A 25771-nucleotide genomic window follows, 5' to 3' on the forward strand; every position below is an offset into this window, starting at 1 on the left:
ATTAAGGCACATTGTTTTTCTTAAAAGAAATACTAGCCTTAGTTAACAAACCCCTGCTGTTCTATCCAAAGAATGTATGACTTTAAGGTTTTCATGAGTAATATTTTAAAAGCCCAAGTGTGTCTCTATAATAACAATGTAACCAAAATCCTGTTAAAAATAAAGTGGCTTCTAGTTAAAATGCTCAAATAATTGGAATTTATTTCACAGTATTATGTAATTCTAAAATAACAAAAATTGAACTAAGAATCTGGGATTATCATTTTAGGGGTATTCATCCTGCAATATGCCTCTTTGCACGAGCAAGAAGGATTATCTGAACAATATACGTGGGCAACTGCCAGTTCTCTTGCACATACTTCCAGCATGGAGTGTCTACTGAGAGAACTGGCAGGGGCACCATTTAGGGAGTAGGAGAATTTGCTCTGGGTCGAGTATGAGCACAGTAAGAGAAGTTAAATGTATTACTCTGTACTGTTTATTCATTCATTCATTCACCAAATATCTACTGAGTATCAATCATGTGGAACATATTGCACTAGGTACTTGTGAAACTCTGATGAGTCAAATAGTCATTGCCCTCAATGAACTTTTATTTTTTATTTTTTTTATTTTTGCAAAATAAATTTATTTATTTATTTATTTTTGCTGTGTTAGGTCTTCGTTTCTGTGCGAGGGCTTCCTCTAGTTGCGGCAAGTGGGGGCCACTCTTCATCGCGGTGCGCGGGCCTCTCACTGTCGCGGCCTCTCTTGTTGCGGAGCACAGGCTCCAGACGCGCAGGCTCAGCAGTTGTGGCTCACGGGCCTAGTTGCTCCGCAGCATGTGGGATCTTCCCAGACCAGGGCTCGAACCCGTGTCCCCTGCATTAGCAGGCAGATTCTCAACCACTGCGCCACCAGGGAAGCCCAAATTTTTATTTTTGTGAGGAGGATACATAAAAGTCTCCAACATGAGTTAGGTTGATTAAATCCTATGGGGAGAGGGACAGGGCACATGCGAAGAAGTAGGAAAGGGAAGGAGGAGACTGAGAACCCAGGAGAAGACAACTGAGCACTGGACACAGAGAATACTAGCATGAGATGAAACTAGAGACAAGAAAGGGACCACTTTACATACATTCTTGTAAACCCGCAGTTCTCAAAGTTATGGCCCACAAAACAGCTTTATCAGCATCACTTGGGAACTCGTTGAAAATGCAGATTCCTGGGCCCCACTCCAGACTCAGTGAACAAGAAAAATGGAGAGTTTGGCCCAGCAATATTTTAACAAGCCCTCCAGGAATTCTGATGCATGCTACAGTTTGAGAACCACTGTTGTACACCATGTTTAGGATCTGGGATTTCTTTCTGAGAACCAAGTGCTTTAAGCAAAAAGATGACATAATCAGATGAGAATTAAAAAAATATACAGATATAAATATATATACGATATAGATGATATAATGATATGTACAAGATATAAAGTTTAACTAGTTCCTAAAAGTTATGATATTTTAAAATGTTTGATCATGACTTCTTGGTATAGGTAACATGAAAGAGCTGTCATCTGGAGAGCCTAAAAAGGGGTATTCCAGTACTTACCCTAAAATCTAGGACATGTTCATATGGGTAAAAGCACTCAGGGAAATTAACAACCACCCAACAATAGTAGGTGCTGACCCATTGGGGGATAAACAATTCTTCCTATCACAAGCTGATGGGAGTTGAGTCACAGAAACAACGAAGTCCTTAGGTCCACTCGTGAGTCCCTGAGCTGGAATGAAGCCCAGGAAAGTGGGTTTGATAAGCCCAAGGCATGGCAAAATTCTGATGGGGCGACTCTATTTACAAAAGTTAATTAAGTATATTTAATATTATTTTAACATTTTGGAAATTAGTAACGTTTTTATGTTTATAGAGTGATCAGTTTGAAAAGAATTTTCAAGTAACTGGCATATCCCAATCCCTCACCCTTCTATGAAAAGATTACTATATTATTTTAGCCAATGTCCAACCAATAAAACAAGTCTCCACAGTAAAAAACCAACTTATTAACAAATAACACTAATTTCTTTCCTCTTTCCTGGTCCTTGCTTGGGCTTTTCATTTTCCTGTCTCATTGTAATTGTTCTCATTTTTCTGATATCTAGAAATCTGTGCAAAAATGGGGCAGAGCCTTCCCTCCTCTCCTGCCTCCTTTCTTTTTACTCCACTCTCTGGTTTTTAAAACTTTTGTCTGTTTTACTTGTTTATACCTTCTCTGTTCATGCAGAAAGTCAGTTACTGGAAATGAAACTCTTCCTCTAAAGGTTGCTGCAGTCACCAAAGGGTGGATAAACCTGCAGTATTTCCTTAGAACTATAATGGTTCTTTCCAAAATGTAGAGCAGCAACAAACGGGCTCAGGATAGTAAAACCGCATACAAATATTTTGTGTCCCAAGATGATAACTTCAGGTTTCATTCCCCCCACCCCACCTTTTACTTAAAGCAATTACAGGAAACCTAATTAAATGCTAGGAGAACTTCATGAGGGCCACTGTATCCTTTTGCCTTGAGAGGCTCATGGATGTTTCTACTGAGCACAAATCTAAATCCTTTTAAGAAGCCACAGACCCGCCTGCTACAGGGATAATTCATCATATGAATGTTCTGAATTGTGTGGCCCAGGCTCCCCATGGGCACAGGAGTCAAGCACACACCGATTTTTGTCTTCAACTTCACAGATGCCCCATCCAGGAGGAGATGGATTAATTACAGCTCTGTATACTGGACCCGCCACATACCCAAAGTTTACACTCCAACGTGTGGTCAACAACACCAGAACAAGAAAAAACTGGAGCATGAAGTTATCTAAACACTTACATTTTAGAATTCTCTAGAATTAGCTGCATTATTCAGACTCTGAGTTACTCAGTTACATATCATCTTTTCATTACCATAGGTAAGTTCGTTACCTATGACATTTTGTTCATCAAACCAGAGGCTAGTGGTTTGGCTAAAAGTAGGTAATATCCTTTTTCTTTGAAAGTGCAATTTCCAACCTGCTTGAAGTCTTGAGATGGAAAAAGCAACCTGCCTTGAAATTTGAAATGCCACCAGCATTACTTCCAAGCAGGTTGCTTTGAAGAGCATTTGGGAACTTGAAATTGGTTTCAGGTTATTTAAGGGTGGGGGGAAATGATTCGGTCTACAGGATTTACTCAAATACAAATGTGTATTTTCCATCCTGTCTGATAACGTCAAAGATTTCCCATCACTGTTCTTCCTTTAATAGCGGCATCTCAAGGATGCATGCTGTTTGAAGTTTGCAGTGATTTGCTTTTACAATAGGAATCGCTGTGGTTTGGGAGCCAGAGTGCAGCAAAGTAATTAGCATACTTTACCAAGAAGTCTTATAATGAGCATGAACATGTACTTGTTAATAGGGAGTTTCACATGATTTTAGAAATTCAGATGCAAATGCCACCTTCTGATTGGATCTTTGTGAGGCTATACGTGAATTTGGCAATAAAATCTGGTAATTGACATCTATTCCTTATCTTTAGCATAAATTTAACTTCATAATAGTCAAGCACCCCAAATAGTGTTTTTCTAGAGATTATTATAATGTGATCAAAAATCCATGATTAATCCTGTTGCATAATTATTTAAAACAATATCCATATTCCCCCAGAAATGTAATCTGCAGTGCTGTCAACAAATATTAAAAGTCCACTAATGTCAAAAATTATGTTGTTCCAGAAATGTAAAGATGTATAAAATATCACATCCAGCCTTGTGCTATTCATTTATCATGTTTATTAGGTGACACTCAAAAATCATGCATTATCTTAAAGATTTTTAAAATATGCTCATCAAATCTGCATCTTCTAATACCCCATGTATGTTTCACTAAAAAGCATCCTCACCTCATGTTAGACTTAGGTGTTATGTGTGCCTGAGTTGCATTTCTCATTCCTCCCAATTACTTTATCTTTCATACGCAAAGGGAAGTTTTGAGACACCATGTTGTGCAGAGCTGGCAATTCTATTTCTTCCAGCACTCTCCCTATTGGGAGAAGAGCTGCAGACGTGACTCTACCAAATCTCATTATGGTATATTCAAAGTTAGTACACAGATTGGTGGGAAATGCACAAAGCTGCAGGGAAGGATGTTCTGGAATAGATTACAACATTTTATTGAATTAGTGTGGTCTCTTTTTCATGTTTTTTTCCAGAGCTTAACTCTATTAGTTTTCACTAATATCTAAAATATGAAACATAGCAGCTCAAGATGTCTTAATATAAATTTAACCACACAAAATGCTATCATTGTTTAAAAGGATGTCATACCATAAAAAAAACTGATTGTTATTTTAGCAACTTATAACTCTTACTAAGATAATCAAAATATGAAAACTCAAAAGGTAGAACTTTATAACTAAGACATTGTTTTATGTTACATGAAGTCATTTGACAATCTTTAAAGTACATCAGGAAAAGAAGACACTGTAAACGCATAATTTACCAACTTCTCTCTGAAATGTTTTCCTTGAATTTTTAATATAATATTTAATATATAAACAGTCCATCTAATTAACTAAAATTACTTTGTGTAATTGGGAATTGCAACTTACCAGTGTATTTGATTTATTATGAGTATAATTTTGTTAAAGTTACATTTACTATCTTTGTGATCAAGATGAATTTACCAAAAAGTCAAGGAATAACATGGCTGGGACTTAGTGGTTCAAGAGATTTGCTTGGAAGCATTTCATACCTAGGCCATTGACTTGATTACCTTTTATGTGATAGTTTCTAGTCACTTGGTTCTGGTTTGGCATTCTGTGTCCAATGGGGATTTGTGTTTTGTTTTGTTATATTTTTGTTTTGTCTAGAGCTGAGAAAAAATTATTCATTGGATTATATATCTGGAGTGGGGAGACATCTAGTGCTTCTAGAAAGCTATATGACAACCATAGATAAACGCAGTCTTCCCCCCTGAAACTTGAAAATTTAATTGCAAGATGATATTAAAATAGAGTGACAAATGATACTTACCCTGACAATGCTAACACTGTTTTTCCCTTTTCTTTTTAGGAGTGTCAGGTTCTAGATGTTACAGGAGAAACAGTGCTCCTACTTTTGATTTGACTTTCTAACCCCATCAAACCTAGGGCTGTAAGTATGAAAGATAATTGGAGTGGTGGGTATACGAAATATTTTCTCTTACTTAAAGAGTTGTATGAATGAGTTGACAGAAATTAATCTTACCAGCTTTGGCCCATCATGTAATTCCAATTCTTGACTTTGGTGATGAAAAACCTATTGAATCTCTGTTCCAAGAAGCCTTTCTGAGACCAAAATGGGAACTAAAATGCTTTCTGTAATTAATCTCTTCTCATATGTCAATGTTCTTTAGAATATAAAGAAGCTATTCTGTGAAAATATGATGATGGCAATGTGTTCAGTTTGGAAGGACACAAAGCACATTCCACTGAGAAAGCAAACATATTATTCGTCTAAATATTTTTCCTAAAACATCAAACATTATATATATTTGAATGTATATTCCAACATTTTTCTTTAAAAGTATAATTCTTAATCATTATTTAAATCTAACTACATGCATTCCTTTCTGTCCCTATTTCATGTAATTTGTTAGTAATTTCAATAGAAGTAATTTTAACAAAATTTTAAAAAAAGATTCCTGTCAATAAGGGTGGGGAATAATAACATGTTATTGTAGATTAGTTAACTGTGGACTTATGAATTATAGACCTTACTATTACTTTTGTCCAGTCATTCATTCAATAGGTATTTGTTGAGACTCTACTATGTGCCACGCACTCTTCTATGTGCTGAGGACACAGTGGTAAAGAAGATAGATAAGGATTCTATCCTCCTATGGGTTACATTCTATTGTGGACCTTGTTCTTGAGCAACTGTTTCAGGCATAGTAGTTTCCAAGGTGGGCATAGAGATGAAATGCTTATGGATCCCTTTTTCAGAAGTTTACTGTCTGATACTAGAGATAAAAATAGTAGCTTACTGAGTAAAGGGGCTCTGTCATATGCACTGTATATCCAACAGTATAGTAATTGGCACAAATATTTGTCTAGTTAATGTATGTTAAATGAATGAATGATTTGTTTGTTATAGCTATAATACAAAATAGTGTTAAATCCAAGCTACAGGTAAATTTAATTGTAGCTCAGAACAGTAAAGGTAACTAGTATTTATTGAACACCTACCATGGGTCTCAGTTAATCTGCATAATAATCCTTGGGATTAATATTGTTACACCTCTAATACAGGTAAGACGTGGAGGTCAGAATTTAAACAATTGTTCACACAGCTAATAACTACTGAAATCAGGATTTAGATCCACATTTGTCTGAATCCAGTGTTCCTATTCCTTTCACTACACCAACATTCCTTAAACTGTGTCTTAAAAAAGTGGTTTTTGCTCAAATAAGTTTGGGGATTTCTGCTTAATACAACTTTCTCTTAGAAACTCAGAGCGCCCGTTAGTATACTGAAGGCATTGGTCAGAAGTTCTGCCATAAAGAAGTAGGTTTAATTCGGATTGCCACCATTCCCCCCAAATTTATTAAACCATAGAACCCTACAGTCAACATAAACACAGAACCCATTTCATCATAGCTTTCAATGTGGTTTTGTTTAGCATTCACCAGATGTTGATCTATTGAATAAAAGTAATCCATTGTTTGGAAAATTCTGAAAACCCCATAAAGAAAGCTATAGAGAAATTTCTTTAGAAGGAGAGATCACGGGAAACCTGGGGAATGGAATATTTGAGTTTTAAGCCAAAGCATGGTTTGGGTTTAAAAATTTAGAGAGGAATCAAAGACACTTGAGGAGAAGAGAACAGCAAGAAGCCAAAGGGCAGAGATGAAAAAGCATGGTGACCACTGTGCAGAGTAGTTTACAAGAATTAAGTAAAGAAGACCATGGAATTAGAAGAGAGATTCCTGGAGAGCCTTGTATGCAAGTTACAGAAGACTGTATTGTGGAGAAGGGAGCCTGTGAAAATTGTACAGTGGTGAAATGACATTTTTAAACATGACATATCCTTTAGGAAGATTAATATGACTTTACTAGTAGACAAAACTAATCTAATTTACTTGAATTGAATTTTACTAATTTTAATTTTAATTATCATTACAAATTTCTTTTCAGATCAATGATCTTACAACAAGTCATTAATCATAAGTGTTAAGAGCAATATTCTTGGTGACCCTCTGAAAACAGTCTGATAATAAAAATCAGGTACATATATTCAGAATAATAATTACCCATACTGTCAGGCTTTTATTTTTTTTCTTATCCCAAATGATTTAGAAACAAGCATTAAGAGCCATCACCTCTGGAGTGACTGCCACTTACAACAGTTCATATGTAGGATATTGGGGACAGCTACTTGTTTATCTTAAAAGCAATACATTTCATATTCTTTAAAAAAATTTTTAAGTCAAACTATAAATGCTCATTTTTTTAAAAAATTCAAATCATCCAGACAATTATTATGACAACTGAGGGACTAGACAAATACTTGTCTAATACACAGCAACCCAGTGATTTATTTAGATAAGAGAATAAATTCCTGCTTTGTATATACTATCTGACTTCTAGAAAGTCTTAAATCCATCAAGCCGTGGTTTCCCAACTTGTAAAATAAAGTTAAGAATTTGTTCATTCCATTGGTTTGTGAGGAAAGAAATGAAATAACAGCTACAAAAGTTCTTGAAATCTATAAAATTCCTTTTAAATATCCTATAAAATAGTAATTGAAAATAAAACTACATTCTGTTAACAAAATTACCATTGGAGGTACTAACATAGTTTTAAGGGAGGGGAAGGGGGGAAGAACACCCTGACTGGAAATTGTATTAGTCACATACCCAGATGAGAAAGACATGGCTGGTTTGGGAAATTTTCAACAGAGTTGGGAGAGTTCAGTCTGGGTGGGGACGTGAACTGTCCAGGGCAATGCAGATGTGGCTACAATATTTAGAAATGAAATCTGAACAGCAGGAATAAGTTCTAGTGATTTGCCTTTAAGTTTCCTGTCCTTCAGCCAAATCACCCAGGACTTTACTCACCCCCTAGGTGCCTACTACATTAGAGCACAGATAGAGTAAAGCTACCCTGATGGGATGAGTGAAGAGTCTACTGATTTCAGGAACGAAGAAGCTTGCACAGCTCACCCATCAGGAATTTCTTACATCCCTATCCCAGTACCCAGGTGAGGCAGGGACACTAAGCAACTGAACAGAAATAACTAACTAGGGTAGTTCTGACTAATTTGGGGCAGAATAAGCAAACTTCCATCGTTTAGAGAAGACTTAAAATTGATAAACACAATCACGTTTTCTAGAGTCTTTCTTCACTGTCCAACTAGGATGTGAGCTCCATCAGGGTAGAAATTTTTGTGTGTTACCTGATGTTGCTGTGGCCTAGAATAATACCTGGTACATATTGTAGGCATACAATAAATATTTGTTGAATTAATGAAAGGGTATTTCCCCCAGTACACTATGATATATTTATTTAAAAGGTATGTGATTGTGTTCCCTTAGACTTTAGCGGAAAGGAACTTTCAGTCATGATGGCAGTTGTACCTCCTATTCTAGCCAGAAAGACATAATCAAACACAGCTCTGATTTAAATTTTGAACATGTTTGGTATTTGCACTAAGAACAGGGAACAAAAAGTGGAGTTACTGTAATGCTTTTTAGAGCCTCCAAAATTGTTGGGCCTCCAGTAAAAGCTGAGTGAAAACGGATCAAGTATCAGTGAGAAGATCCTTTTTTCTTATCCTTTTAAAAAAGAATTCTAGTATGCGAGAATGACTCAATCTACAAGAAGGAAAAAATTTAACTTGTGAAATTCTAAGTAGAGATGAAAAATATTAGCATTTCATATTTTCAAGCCAGGAGTATGTACTGAACTCCTGCTGAGACAACAATTTTCAATTTTAACTTTATAGAGAGACTGAGAAATAACTATTTGTTCTGATATTTCCCAAATATTTTAATATATTCTGAGATCCCTGCCTCAAATCTTTCTTTTATTATTCCAAAGGGAAAGATGATTTAATAAAATAATGCAAATAAGTATAATGCACTTAAACTTTTTTCCTTTTTTTTTTTTTTTTTTTATATTTATCTTTATTTGGTTGCACCAGGTCTTAGTTGCGGCTCACCGGCTCCTTAGTTGCAGCATGCAGACTTCTTAGTTGCGGCATGCATGTGGGATCTAGTTCCCTGACCAGGGATTGAACCCGTGCCCCCTGTATTGGGAGCGTGGAGTCTCAGCCACTGGACCACCAGGGAAGTCCCAACTTTTTTCCTTTTTTTAAATGCAGAGAATGTCTCTTTGACCTTCTGCTGATTCTAAGTTACATATACTTAGTTTTTGATAAACATAAGGCTTTAGGTAGAATTCCAGAAGACAACACTGCTACATTATTTGCCAGTAAAACCTTATGTTTAATTCATCCTTGGCAATTAACTTAATTGAGAGTATGATCTTTGGAGAAGGACTTGGTTCAAATTCTAGTTCCTCAAATGACTAGATGTATGACCTTGGGAAAATTCCTCTACCTCACTAAATAGCACTTTCCTCAACTAGAAAATAGGAATTAAAATTCCTAACTCAATGGGTTATTTTAAGGATTAAATGAGGTGATATATGTAAAACTCTTAGCAGAGTAAGCCCTTAATACGATACTAACTAGCCTAACTAATGTGATTTCAGAAGCTAAAATAGTTTATGCCATGCTGTGTACTACACAATGCCCTTCATTTCAGAGCTTTACAAAATTAAAGTCTATGTTTCCATCACAGAAGTCTTCAGGGCAGCTATTTTGTGTGAGCTTTCTTAGTAATTCAGGCTACGTCTATCTTCAACCTACATCTTCTCAACCATGGCTACCAGGGTCTCCAAGCAAGGAGAAGAGAGCACAGAGAGCTCACACCTGCTCTTAAAAGGCTTGGCTCTGAAGTTCAACACAGCTCACTCATAGCCCATGGGCTAGAAGTAATCGCTTGGCCAAGCTGCACGGCAAGGAAGTGGGACTTGTAATATTCCTGTGTGCCCAGGAAGGAGAGAATACGACATAAATATTAGATGGCCTTCTACAATATAATTGAGTTTTCAAATATCTGAATGTGTGATTTTAATATTATGCCCCAAATGCTATAAAACAGTATAATTGGCTTATTATGTAAGAAAAATATTTTCAAATAGTGTGCTTACAGTTTTTCAAAATACTATTTCTAAAATAAATGTTGAAGAAATTGATGTGAAAATCTAGGTTATAATGTTTAGTTACTATTATAATTTTCTTTACAGTCCAACATCTTATTTTGATGTTTTCACAAGAGATAGGAAAACTAAAACTTGAAATAATATAAGAGTGATGCCTGATTCTGAATGTCGTGTGTAACTTGTAATGTCTTCATGTCCATTCTGCACTAGCACCACAAAGAAAAATAAAGAAGGAAAAATGATTGTTTCCCACCACGAGCTCCGATTTCCTGAGATATTTATGTAACTGTATAATACTGCCAACTGAACAAACAGCTTCAATCATGTGTCTGTTCATATCTGCAGGTAAAGTTTTGTTCTTTTCCTTTCTTTTATAAATGTATTCCCTTCAAAGGATACATACCCTAGTGGATAAACAATCTCTATGGGAGAACCGGAAAGCTAGCTATTTAATATGTGCAGTTCAGTGTCATAAGGCGTGGAATCACAATAATTAATATTTTGTGATGATACACTAATAAAGATGACATTTGCATGATTAGCCAGGTTTTTAGTAAAATGAAATTAATGGATAGGACTATTCAGTCTGAAGGATAGATACAACATGCTGACAAACAAAACTGGGTTTCAGCATAAAGTGGGTATGTTATATAAGCAGTATACACATGCACCAAATAATACTACGTATATTTATATGCATATCATTCATCTAGTATTTTCTTTTTACTTCCAAGTTGGAATGCATTTACTTCTTACCCTACAAGCCCATTTAGTCACATTTCTGTCAGATCCCACTTGCATATGCAGTGTTGAAAAAATCAGTGGTTAATAAATGTCCTTGGAGGACTTCCCTGGTGGGGCAGTGGACACTGCAGGGGACACGGGTTCAAGCCCTGGTCCAGGAAGATCTCACATGCCGGGGAGCAACTAAGCCCGTGCGCCACAACTACTGAGCCTGCGCTCTAGAGCCTGTGAGCCACAACTACGGAAGCCCGCATGCCACAACTACTGAAGCCCACACGCCTAGAGCCCGTGCTCTGCAACAAGAGAAGCCGCCGCAATGAGAAGCCCGCGCACCACAATGAAGAGTAGCCCCTGCTCGCCGCAACTAGAGAAAGCCCGCGCACAGCAACGAAGACCCAACGCAGCCAGAAATATAATTAATTAATTAATTTAAATAAATAAATAAATGTCCTTGGAAATATGTTTAGAGGTAAATAGTGAACTGCTATATCTCATCTTAAATGTATATTTTTACTCTCAGAATCCTAAAAGAAAGATAGCCTGAGTTATTACATACATATATGGAAAAAGAGAAATAATTACAGACCAATCATGTAAAAGGAGCCTGGTTTATTACTCTTGAATGGATATACTATAGACAAAAAAAAAGTAAAATGTTCTCATAACTGTTCACAAAATTTTGCTGCAAAGGAAATACTGAATGAGGATGCAGAGTCAACCTTCCCATCATAGAGCTTTTGTCACGACTCCGCGGGCTTAGGGCCCCGGCCCAGCCCCACAGCAGGCAGAGCTGCAGGACACTCAGAATTCCAGCCCTCCTGGGCCCGCTCTCCCACAGGTACTGCTCCAGCTGACCACATGCACGCTTCTAATCTGCAGCGAGATAGTCTGACAAGCAGGCTGGGAGGATAGCAGACATGGAAACACAGATCAAGTACAGATAAAATGACGTTCACCTTGAAAAACACAAACAAGACTTGTAGGTAAGAATGTACAGGGATGTATCTATTGACAAGTGAGTACACAACCACCTCTTTCTCATTAATACTTTTCACTATCCTCTTCTGATTCTACCCCAACCTCGCTCCATAATCCAGTATCGGTACACTTCCTACATCTATACTTAAATAATATAGATTTATGTCCCCTGCACATATCTCATATATCTCCACCCATCCCCTCAAAGCTGGTTTCAGGTTTCTTTTAAAAATATATCATGTGGGTGATCCCTTAGCAATACTTTGAAGTTCCATCCCCGTTAAAAGTGAAGGGGGCTCCGGTGTCCTGAGAAGAGAAATAATGACAGCGCATGGCTATTATTTCATATGCTTCTGACTGTGAAATAAATATCTGTTTAAAAAAATGAGAACACATAAGCCAAAGTCAGGCAAAATTACAATTGAGAAGGTAAAAAGAAACACCTAAAATCTTGCCAAAGGTTCATGTTTTACATAAAGCTGCAGTTGGGACTTCACAAAGGAAATCTCTGCACTTTTTATTTCTGGTTCAGAGGATTTACATGCTCTTTCTAATGATCTGGGCCTTCAGCACTGGGTAATGTCTCCCAGTCCCCAGCTTAGCACTCATGCAAAATTGAAGCACTTTGGAGGCAGTTTAGTAGCTGCAGATGAATCTCAATGTGCAGGAAAAGGCATAATGGTTGTTTAGCACTTGCTAGGAGAAGCTGAGGAAATCAGGGGGAAAAATCTATTGAACTTAAGCCATCTGGGAAGCCAACTGAGAGCGACTGCATTAACAATGTGTTTACATTCCCATTGTGTTGCTAGGCCAAGCAAAAGTGCGTGTGTGTGTGTGTGTGTGTGTGTGTGTGTGTAGAAGAAATGATCAAGTGCAGCTCTTTTGGTTGTATTGGCTATTTCGATTTGGTTTTGGCAACTCTGTGGGGCAAGAATTTTCATGAGAAACGTGGCTGTGAGAATTTTTACGTTTCCATGAGACAGGACAACTGTTAGAGCACAGAGGCTGGCAAGGATAGCGTGGCATGAGAACAGTGAGCGATACAAGAGCCTGGCTGTGCAACTCTTTCCCCGCATCTGGCCCCCAGTACGACGCAACAGATTGGGCGAGGCTTCAGAAAGCTGGTAAAGAACACGAGGAAATGCTTTCATTGCCTGCTACATGTAGAGTTAACTTAGAAATACTGACTAAACGAGGGGAAATAGCCAGGTAAGTGCCTTCTCTTTCAGCCCCCAGCAGCCCTACTCATGCCTCCACCATCATGGCCTTTTTCTGGTCCTGGTATTTAATTGACTACTACTATTTTTTAGAGCAGTTTTAGGTTCCCAGCAAAATTGAGAGACAGGTACAGAAATTTCCCATATACCTCCTGCTCCCACACATGCATAGCCTTCCCTGTTGTCAACATCTCCCACCAGAGTGGTACATTTTTTTACAACTGATGAGCCTACATTAACAAATCATCACCCAAAGTCCACAGTTCACATTAAGGTTCACTCTTGGTATTGTACGTTCTATGGATTTGGACATAGGTAATGACACGTATCCACCAATAAAGTATGATACAGAGTAGTTTCACTGCCCTAAAAATCCTCTTGTGCTCCACCATTCATCCTTCCCTTCCCTGGCAACCACTGATTTTTTTTTACTGTCTCCATAGTTTTCCCTTTACCCAAATGCCAAATAGTTGAAATCATACAGTATGTAGCCTTTTCAGATTGATTTCTTTCACTTAGTAATATGCAGTTAAGATTCCTCTCTATCTTTCCATGACATGACAACTTATTTTTTTTTTTTAGCACTGAATAATATTCCCTTGTCTGGATGGACTAAAGCTTATTTATCCATGCACCTACTGAAGGACATCTTGGTTGCTTCCAAGTCTTGGCAATTATGAATAAAGTTGCTATAAACATCCATGTTTTTGTGTGAACATAAGTTTTCAGTTCCTTTGGGTAAATACCAAGGAGTGCAATGGCTGTGTCATATGGTAAGAGTATGTTTTGTTTTGTAAAAAACCGCTAAGCTGCCTTCCAAGTGGCTGTACCATTTTGCTTTCCAGCCAGAAATAAATGAGAGTTCCTGTTGTCCCACATTCTTGCCAGCATTGGTGTCGTCAGTGTTCTGAATTTTGGCCATTCGAATAGATTTGTAGTGGTATTTCATTGTTTCAATTTGCATTTCCCTGACATATGACGTGGAGTATCTTTTCATATGTTTACTTGCCACCTATTTGTCCCCTTGGTGTGGTGTCTGTTAAGGTTTGTTGCCCTTTTGAACTGTCATATTAAGTTACTTTTTCTTGACAGATGTTTGGTGACTATAGTGGGCTAACAAGATTATGTTCACATATGAATCCCCAGAACAGGTGAATGTTACCTTATTTGGTAAAAGGGTTTTGCAGATATAGTTAAATTAAGGATTTTGAGATCTTGAACTATCAAGGTGGGCCCTAAATCCAGTGATAAGTGTCTTTATAAGAGACATACAGATAAGACAGACAAAGAAGAGAAAGTGATGTGAAGACGGAGGCAGAGATTGAAGTGATGGGGCCACAAGCCCAGGAATGCCAGGACCCCCACCAGAAGCTAGAAGAGACAAGGAACAGAGTTTCCTCCAGAGTCCCCAGGAGCGTGACTCCGCTGGATTTCAGACTTCTAGTCTCCAAAACTGTAAGAGAATAAATTTCTGTTGTTTTAAGCTACGAATTTCATAGTAATTTATTGTGGCAGCCCTCAGAAACTAATACAGTGACTAAGGGCATTTACTCTCTGTCTGTACATTCAAAGAGTAGACTCAAGAATCTGACAGAGCAAAAAGGTGAGGAAAAGCTGTCTGCCACGCGGTGTTTTTCTGGTTTCACAAATGCCCCATGGGATGGGTGTGGGAAGGTAGCCTTTTGGTCACTCACGTCATTTCATACAGAGGGCATCATTGTCTAGAATCATCAAGGCTGTAGCTATAAAAAGAGGCATGTCATTCATTCCCTGCTATTCCTGGAACTGCCTTGGACAGAACATTCCCCTGGGTTTTTCCAGCTAAATTTTAATTCACTCAAGCCCTGGAGTCCCCCCCTCTTCCGTCAGGAGGCTGCTATCTCTCAGCCTGAGAAGTTTAATAGGCAGAGACAGGCGAAAGGATATTGAAGAAAGCAGGGGCTCTCTACCATGTAACTCCATACCATGGAAATATCAAGGGGTTTCACAAATTTATTCTCATCATGAAAGGAGAACCCAAGCAAACAGTAAAACATACTCTTTTCCCCTCTCTCTTTTCCCTCCTCGATTTTGCCCTCTCTAGACTGTGATCTCCTTAAGTGCATCAGGTCTTAGTTTTATCTCTACTTACAGCACCAAGTAAAGTATCTGGGTCATGGTTTTTGAAGAGAAAGTCTATGTACTTCCTCTATGCTGCATTTTCAAAACAGTGTCTCAACAGTTTTCAAGCCTGGTTGTACATTAGCATTACTAGTGAGCTTAAAACAAGCAGACAGACAAAGAAAAAGCTATGCCCTGTTCCCAATTAAACCATTCTCTCTGGGGGTGAGGCCAGGACATATGTATTTTTAAAAATCTCCCACTGATGATTGTCAAATGCAGCCAGGGTTGACAGCAAATGCCTTAGTATTTCCTTGTTGCTCTCGCTTTCATGTTCTTGGAGATTTCTTCCAAAACAGATTTTAAAAATCAGGTTAAACCCTCAATGAAATTAGGAATGAGTCTAAGACTTCCCTAATCTGAATTGTTTTTCATTGCTAGATATTATACTTCCTACATGCTGTACTTGCTTTTTTGCCAGGCCCTGATATTTTGCTAACTGTAGTTCTCATGTTTTATATGCTGGTTTTGTGTCTCCAAATAGTGCTTTTCAAAGGAATTGGCAAGACTGGTTATTTCAACAGGCATCCCCAAGAGGGCTCTGAAAATCCCTAGCTAAGGGATGATTCTGGATTGATGATATTTGGGGGAGAAGACTAAAGAATCCAGAGCAAGTAAAGGCTTCACCCCTCAAATTTCAGCGTTAGATTATTCATTGATTGCAACATTTTTTAAACTAAAAATTTATCTGTTCTATTTTTTAAGATGCCCCAAAAACGTGGGGTGAGGAGAGAGAAAATTTTGAGCCAAGTATTGGGAGAATATTGAATAGGAAGATTTAGTGATAGATACAGAGCCTCAAACAGAATGGGTAACAATCCCTGACATCACAAAATAAGAAGGACAACAACCTGGGTCGTTATTGCATAATTATCAACCAGGTTTATTTATATCTAGCATAATAGGCACAGACACCAAAAAAGAACATTTATATTTGGAGAGAAAGCCATGCTCTTTAGGAAGCTAACCCTCTTTTTTAAGCTGAAATTGTTCTCAAACTTCCTTAAATAAGATGATAAATCCATTTCATATTATAATCTGGAACTCTGTTAAGTATGTTCCTTCCCATGAAAATAAAGAACAAGAAACTCTCTTTAAAACCCTTACACATTTTAGGCAAACATTAGATTAAAAAGACATTATGGCTTTTAACACTTGTGCTATTCTCACTTTGAAGTGGGCATATGCATGGTTGCTGGGCACATGGCGAAACTGCTACAGCAACACAATCACTAGTTGTGCTCCTGAAATGCCCTGTTTGGGTAGCAAGTAATCTAGTGAAGAATGGTTCTTGGACTCCTGTTTCTTATTGTAGTCTCTGTATGAGCCTAGGGGTGGGTAGCATTTGATCTTCTCTTCTCAAAATTTAGAAAGGCACACACACAAACACACTCACACAGATATACATATGTATGTACTTCCATATCAACTTATATGCATATTCTTGATTACACTGTATTAATCAATGCTTTCATCTTAGCTGTAGGAAGAAAAAGGAGTAATGCATTACAAGTAACCTTGCCCTAAGTTTTAACTGGCAGGGGAGAATTCCTTTGTGTTCATTACATTAAAAACTCTCGCTGTATATAATTTTAGAAAATTTCTGTTTTCCTCTAATGAAACACAGCTAGCTAGAACTGCATTGAAAGATGTGATGTGTTCTTGCCTTTACTTTACAATCATGTTCTTACTCTACAATCATGTTTAATACAATCATGTATTAAAAAATACATGGTGTTACATTTTTCTATACAGTATGTAATTCAAATCTTAAAAATCTTCCCCATGGGATAGAACTAAATTAAAATTATATAGTTCTGTAAATATGGTGTAGTCAGGGTGTTTTGCAGTACGTACAGAATCTATAATATTGATGTTTGCAAATATTGGAATTATAAAACACACAAAAATAAAAACTTCATGACAATGACATATTAGAAACAAAAGGAATCCAAATGTGTAGCCCCAAATTTTTCAAGTACTCACTTCTGTTTGTAAGTTAGGAAAAGAATGGCAACAAAAGCCAGCTTTATATACAGTGAGAGCCCAAATCACTCAGCTAGCCAAGACTATTTTCATGCTAGAACGGAATGAAAGCAACTAAAATCCAAGTTCTGGAACTCCAATCCAACCAACTTTTGTCGTTGCAGCTGGGATTATGTTGGCCATGTGAACCCAGGTGTTTAAAGAAAATGTCGATGTGAAATTAGGATAAATCAATTCTGAGCACTAAAAAATGAAGAACATGAAAAACTATATATTTCGGGATAATTAATATTCTGTTATCACTAACTGGTAACTACTTTCTTGCCAAGTTACCTGATTGACTCAGTGGAAAAGCTTTAATGTACTACATGGATCCTTGCCAGTTTTCTATTTTTATTTTGGGGCTAGCCTCATACCAAAAAGAAAAATTGTTAGTTTCTAGTATTGAAAGAAGGACCTTTGAGAAGGAAATCAAATAAATAATTGATTTATATTCCAGAATCATTTATCTTCACTGGCAGACAAACATATTACAAATATAAGGCTCTATTCTTGCAAAGGCAATACTCCCACTGAATTACATAACAAAATATGGAATAAAGTTCAAATAGGGCTTCCAAATTTTATGCATCATTTACTAAAATTTAAACAAAGCCCACCTAACGTCCTTTTGAAAATATTAACTCTATTAATGAGAACTAAGTTTACAGTAATTATTTTACATGGAGAATAACAATTGGTCTGAAAATTGTGTGTATTTAATGTGTAAAGTAACTACTCTTATAGAAGATTATGCTTTGTTTGTGCATTTCTCAAATTACCTATTCACAAAGTATTCCAAATAAAAACATCATTAGTATGTGTCACTACATTTCAGTTACCCAAATTTAGTAGGATGAATGGCTACAATCTCACAAACAAACTTTTATTCATCATCTCTTGTGCTTAATGCCATATGTTATAAACTACAAAAGACAAAGCTTTACAAAACACAGGCCCTACATACCATTCCAATCTGTTGAAGAGACAGAGATTTTATATATATCATAAATAACATATGATATTGAATTACAAGAAACTGCCATTTTTGTACCTCAAAAATAACTGAATACTGATAACTTCTTATGTATAATACACATATACATTTCACATTTATGAGTATAATGAAAATGGAAGCACAAATAAGTGAAATGTGGACATTTGTATGCTATGACTTGGGGTTTTATAGGATTCACCTATGATATTGCTTTTGAGATACTTCTTAAAGAGTGAGTAGGATTTTAACAGAAGTAGGATGGAGGAAAGTATGGTATAAAGAAACATTATTTCATACAACACACATTTATTGAGCACCTACTAAGAACCCAACACCAAGTTAAGCATGGAACTAGAATAGCAAAAAAGATAGACATAATCCCTGAATTCATGGAGCTTACTCTTCAGCTCATAATGTTTAGACTGAAGAGGAGAGAGAACTTGGGAAAGGAGAAGTGATAACTGTCCCTTTCAAATAACTAAAATTAGGAATAGGCCAGGAGATGACCAGACCTAGTTCCTAAAGTTCCATATGACAAAAGTAGCACCGTTAAGTCATGATAACAGAAAACTGATAATGCTCACTTTAATATAATTTAATGAGAAGCAGGCCAATAATTCATTGAGTTTAAATGACTGTTACAGTCTCACAGCTTAAACCTTCCAGGATCCTAAGACACAAAAGTGTAGAGTGTTTGCATTCATTTAATAAAATTTAAACAAATCTTACATAATTTCCCTTTGAAAATGTATAAGCAGCATTTTCTAAATCATGTCCTGGTGTGACATTAAGTTCTCATGATATTTTAACAGAGGTTCTGAGAAAAAGAGTGCAGCTACCAAACAATATGAGGTTAAAAAATATTTTTCCACTTCAGCGCTTTCCTGGGACTTCTACATGCAAATATACTTTATACTTTCTCCAAAAGGGGAATATAATCATTGCAGTGTTTCCGAAATTATTTGACTGCAAAGCTTTTTGTTTGTTTCCGTTTTGTTTTTTTTTTCCCAAATAGCACTTATAAGACACTGGTGGTTCACTGAACACAGTTTAAGAGGAAAAACCAAACTGGGGGCTTCCCTGGTGGCGCAGTGGTTGAGAATCTGCCTGCCAATGCAGGGGACACGGGTTCGAGCCCTGGTCTGGGAAGATCCCACATGCCGCGGAGCAACTGGGCCCGTGAGCCACAACTACTGAGCCTGCGCGTCTGGAGCCTGTGCTCCGCAACAAGAGAGGCCGCGACAGTGAGAGGCCCGCGCACCGCGATGAAGAGTGGCCCCCGCTCGCCGCAACTAGAGAAAGCCCTCGCACAGAAACGAAGACCCAACACAGCCATAAATAAAATAAATAAATAAAAATAAAAAAATAAACAGGAGCTGTTGTTAAAACAAACAAACAAACTGGCCTAGTATACAGAGCATGCGGTGGGGGAGAAACTATTAAAATAAAGCTAGAAAGTTTGATTAAGAACAGACTGTACTGAAGCTTTTGAATATATGACCAAGGAGGATATGCTTTACTGCATGGACAAAGGAAAGACATATATTTTAAGAAATGGAATGATAAAAACACTCGGGCCTGTTCTTTAGGCCTATGACTACCTGGAGAATTAATTGCTGAGGAGAAAGGCTGACACCAAGAAAGTGTAGGAGGCTATTTAAATACTCTAAGAGGTATATAATTAAGGCCTATACTAGGGGAGTAGCAGCAAGACTTAAAAACAGAAGGATGTTTTATGGGAGAACTCTGAGAAGGAATTAGCAGTATTTGATGATCACTTTGGCTACTGGAAGAAGGGATAAAGCTGAGATTTCTGCTTTTGCTGATGGAATGGAATAAAGAGGTATCTAAAATAGGAAGACAAATAATAGGAGGACAAAGAATTTCAACTGTGCCACTCTTGTAACAAATGGGGAACTGAGTGAGCACAATATATTTTTTAAAAGCTCTGTCTTGAGTAAAGGCAATTTAATTTGTATCCAAGTATAGCTTCTCTTCATCAATTTCTTTTTTTCTGTTAAGGCTCACCTTTTGCTCACCAGTTGAAATTCTTTCTAATTTTGCTATTTGTCCAAATGTTAAATACCTTCATAAATAAAAATAATCAAATCCTAATAAGCACTATCTTAATTATTAAAGAACCACAAAGGGTCACATATGAAAAACTTGACACAAGGCAAGAAGGGAGATGAATAGCATGAAAGATAAATGTTTAGCTGACATTTAGAACCAGATTTTCTTTCCTGAGAAAAGGGACAATTGTATTACATAGCTCTTTTTTTAGCTTAATTTAGTTCTGTGTTCAGTTATGGCAGAATTTAGGGAGACACTGACTAGAGGGCCAAGAGCAGAGGCTTTGGAATCAGAGAACCCTGGGTTCACATCTTGACTCTGTCACCTCCTAGCTATGCAACTGGGGCAAATTAGTTTCTTTATTCTGCTGAGCCTTAGTTTTCTCATTTGCAAAAGGAGAATCCCAAGATTATCTCGTTAAGATTGCTGTGATGACTAAATGTCATAATACATGACATTCAGTATAAAGCTTGGAACTCTCTGTGTTGTTGTTGTGTTGGTCCTATTGATAATATTCTGCTATTGTGAGCAAAAAAGATGAAAAGGGAAAACCTAGGGTTTAGTAAAATTTCAATCCAATCGAGGTTTTCTAAACTCCCTTGCTTCTTCACAGAGGGGAAATATTTACTTTTCAATGGTGAATCTTAGGTACCATGGAAACAAGGGTTGAAAAGGCTTCAAGTAAATAGAAAGCAAGCAACCAAGCCTGAGCTTTTCATAAAAATATAACCATAAAATTTTGAGTAGATCAAGATTTCTTTGGAATCCTTAAAGGAACATGGGTACTTATTACTATATTATCAAATCAAGAGCTTCTCAACATTGAAAATTTCTAAACCATCTAATATATGCTGCTTTCCACTTTTCTGTTTCTTAATATTACATGTTTGCAAGAAATGCAAATGTGATTTAAATGATGAAAAAGCAAACAGTAACAGTAATGAATGATCTTTAATCAGCATATTTTATGATCAATGGAATAGCTTTGCTCAGTAAATATAAATAATCATTTACTTAATACTTCAGAGCAAGAGAGCATATTAAAAGGAAGAATTTTGTGAATTGGAGAGAAACTTTTGTTTTTTTTTGTTTTGTTATTTTGTAGTTTTTTAATTAAAATGTACTTCTGCTGGAGATTGTACTGAATGCAGTTGATTTTTCTTAGTTGCAAGGCAATGTACTGATTGCCACATGCTTCCAGATATCATTATTCTAAGGTAGAGGGACCTATAAAAACAAACTTGTTTGCAATGACTTCTCTCTGTCCTATCATCTGAGAACCAATTTGATTTTTAAAATGCCAAGAAAATTTCTCTAATTTGTAATATATTTCAAGACAATGTATCCTAACATTTCTTGATATTAAGAATCACTAAGGCCCATAACAAAACAATACTCAGACTGTATTAAATAAAGAGTTGAGCACCAAAGTTGCAGGTGAATCTAACTTCAGAGGAAAAAATCCCCAAACCGAGCAGTTCAATTCCATTCACAGTGTTCTGATCTCACAGGAAAGCAAAGAGCTCTAATATGAGGCCTACAAATCTCCCCACTTCCGGTAGTTGTACAGATTGGAGATGTATGATAACAGGCAAAGAGACGCAATAAAGTAGTTTGGGCTTTTAAAATTCAGATTTCATTATCTATCAAGAAAATAAAACGTTCACAGGATTGAACAAAAATCAAACAATAAAAGAAGTCTCTTACTGCCCCAGATTCTGAGCTGTCAACTGCTTGTATGTTTCTCAAAAAAATCCCAATGCATAGACAAATACATGCACATTCTCTTTTTTACATAATAAGGACATATTGCACACAATGTTCTGTACTTCGGTTTTCATTTCTGTTTTACCTGAGAGATTTTTCTACAGCTTCACATATGGAGAAACCTCACTGTTTTACAAAGCAGCACAGTATTCCATCCTAGAGTTGAACAGCCCTTGATATGCTAACTGCAACAAGGGTGCAATGGACCACCTTTCATACAAGGCTTTGTGCTCATTAGGAATTTTATTTTTAGATAGTTCCTAAACTTGTAGTTACTGAGTGAAAGAGTGTATACATTTAAATATTGATAGGTATTTTCAAATTGATCTTCAAAAAGATTACATCAATTTGCAACCTCGGGGCTTCCCTGGTGGCGCAGTGGTTGAGAATCTGCCTGCAAATGCAGGGGACACGGGTTCGAGCCCTGGTCTGGGAAGATCCCACATGCCGCGGAGCAACTGGGCCCGTGAGCCACAGCTACTGAGCCTGCGCGTCCGGAGCCTGTGCTCCGCAACAAGAGAGGCCGCGATAGTGAGAGGCCCGCGCACCGTGATGAGGAGTGGCCCCCGCTTGCCACAACTAGAGAAAGCCCTCGCACAGAAACGAAGACCCAACACAGCCATAAATAAATAAATAAATAATAAAAAACAAACAAAAAAACCCCACCCCCGAATAATAACTTAAAAACACAAGACTGTGTACTGAATTTCCCAGCATGACAGCAACCAAAATCATGAAGAACTCTTGTAACCACAATTTAAAAAAAAAAAAAAAATTTGCAACCTCATCAACAAAGTATGAAATACCCCTATCCCACTCCTTCATCAACACTGTGTACTAAGAACTGTTCTGATCTTGACAACATTTTCTTAGATGCGTATTCACCATTTACATTTCTTTTCCTATATCTCCATTTCCAAACTCTGCTCAATTTTTTATATTGGGTTGCAGATCTTTTTCTTAAACATATTTTAAGAGCCAGTAATATATTAATTAAATTAGCCCTTTGTTTAATATATATCTGTCCCTTGGTTTTGGTGGTTTTCTTGCTTTATTTAAATTTAATAATGCTTTTTTAAAAAATTATGTTTTCTTATAAAGCTTCTGGATTTTGTCTTCATTAAAAAAGCTTTGATCATCATTGAAACCAAACAACCAACCAACAAATTGCCAAAATTTTCTCCTAGTGACGATGGTGATGACTACCAATGACAACGACGATGACAGTGATGATGATAATGATGATGATGTGAAGCCCTAACATCTAGAATTTATTTTATTCTAAAGAATGATCTAGAACTCAAGCTTTATTTATTTATTACTTTTCCAACTGCCTACGTTGTGGGTTTAAAAATCATCATCTTCAACATACAGTAAAATGCCTTACGTTTTATTTCCTGGTTTCGATTTTGGTCCATTAATCTGTGTATCTTATTCTTTGCTACAATCAAACTTCTTTAGCCTTATAATACACTTATAAAAAGCTTATATTTCCTTATTATGCTACTATTTCAGAATTCTTCCAGCTATTTTCACAAATTATTTTTCATACAATGTTGGTGACTTTATGGATTCATTTACAAATAGCAAACATTTAAAAATATTGTCTTTCTATCTAAGAACAAGATATGTCTTTCCATTTATTCAAGTCATTGTATTTTTTTCTGGTCTCTGAGTAGATTTTTATATTCTTCTAAAATTCTACAAATTTCTTGATAGCTTTGTATCTACATTTTTTACATTGTTATTGTAAATGGTATATTTTATTCCATTATAATTTGAATCGACTGTACTTAGGAAAGTTGATGGGTTATGTATATCTTTTATCAGCCAGTTTTCTATATTCTCTTAATGTTTTTTCAATTTTTTCCTATGAAACTGCATAAGTTTTCCAGACCTACAAAATCATATTTGTCCAAATGATAGTTTTCAACTTGCTTTATAATTTTTATGTTTTTCAATTATTTGCCTTGTCTAATTGCATTGGCTAGTGTGTTAAGAACAATACCAAATAATACTAGTATCTGTGGGTATCTCTGTCTTTTTCCTAAATCTAAAGGTAATCATTCTCTTGGATGCTCACTATCTTGTACAGTTTTGGATCAAAACAAAAGACAACAAAAAAGTATGTTGTGTTCCACTCCAAATATGAATACTATGCAAGTATTAGGGCTGACAAATCTTTCCTTAGCTCTAATCTATTCCCTTCTGAATTTGAAACATGCCATATATTTTCATTTATAGTTGCTTTAAGAAGTATTTTTAATCATTGGTATATGCAATAGTAATTAATTTTATGTGGAAATATAAAAAATATAATGCTTTATGGAGAGGAAATGTCTTTTAAAAAGAAAATAAAAATACACACACACACAAACACATAAACACACACACACACACATACACACACACACACACACATTACCAAGATAGCATAAAGCTGCTAGAGGTGCTCCATATCAGAGCAGTTTTGTCTTTATTTACAGTCTTCCTATAAAAGCTTTTTCATTAATCTAGTAAAGACAAGCCTAAGTAGGTTTATGACTCTCATTTTAGTTTTGTGATTTCTTTCTTTTTCCTCTTACTATTAAAACATGTGTGTTTGAAATCTTTACAAATAAGTGAGCTGAAACAAATAAAACTCAATTCACGAGATTTTGAAGACATCTGGTGGAGTTATTTACTGAGTAATTAGACCAAGAGGTGTAATAGACCAATTCCCTGAAGGATGAGACCATACAGTTGGACACCCAGTTATTTCTAATGGTTTTTTTTTTTAAAGGAATGTAGTTTATTTATTTATTTATTTATGGCTGTGTTGGGTCTTCGTTTCTGTGCGAGGGCTTTCTCTAGTTGCGGCAAGCGGGGGCCACTCTTCATCGCGGTGCGCGGGCCTCTCACTATCGCGGCCTCTCTTGTTGCGGAGCACAGGCTCCAGATGCGCAGGCTCAGTAATTGTGGCTCAAGGGCCTAATTGCTCTGCGGCATGTGGGATCTTCCCAGACCAGGGCTCGAACCCGTGTCCCCTGCATTGGCAGGCAGATTCTCAACCACTGCGCCACCAGGGAAGCCCCCCCCCCCCAGTTATTTCTATAGTCATCAGCTTGCATGCAGTGAGCATATTGATTCACAAATTGACAATTATGTAGAGCTGCCGCCTGATTTTCTAAGACCATTTGTGTTACATAAGTATATGTCTCGCATGCTTTTTTTTTAAAAGATGCCTCTTCTCAGGCCTCTCACAGTCTGTTCTATGTATGCTCCATCACCTAATTGCTCTTTATTATTAGAGACACTGAAAGCAGATTTCCTTCAAATGCTGGTCACTCCTTGCCCCTCATTAACCAACATTTAGATACAAATATGAATTAATTACAATTGAATTTTGAAAACATGTATCCATTTCAGTACGTAGAGATATTTATGAAAGAAAATGAAGATATTTAAATGCTTTCACTGTTATCATATCTGTCACTATTTAGCTTGGATATATTGATCAATAAAGTCTTAATTTTTAAAATACATGTCAATATAAAATCACAGATCTAGAAGGGA

The 25771-nt window shown here is 36.6% G+C and overlaps 1 protein-coding gene across 1 annotated transcript in view; it reads right to left on the bottom strand.

The window, feature by feature from the left end:
• UNC5C (unc-5 netrin receptor C) overlaps positions 1–25771 on the bottom strand; it is a 397961-nt gene that overhangs the window by 134762 nt on the left and 237428 nt on the right. The window lies entirely within an intron of this gene.

This window comes from Balaenoptera ricei, chromosome 5 (genome assembly GCF_028023285.1).
Source record: "Balaenoptera ricei isolate mBalRic1 chromosome 5, mBalRic1.hap2, whole genome shotgun sequence".
Classification (NCBI taxonomy): domain Eukaryota; kingdom Metazoa; phylum Chordata; class Mammalia; order Artiodactyla; family Balaenopteridae; genus Balaenoptera; species Balaenoptera ricei.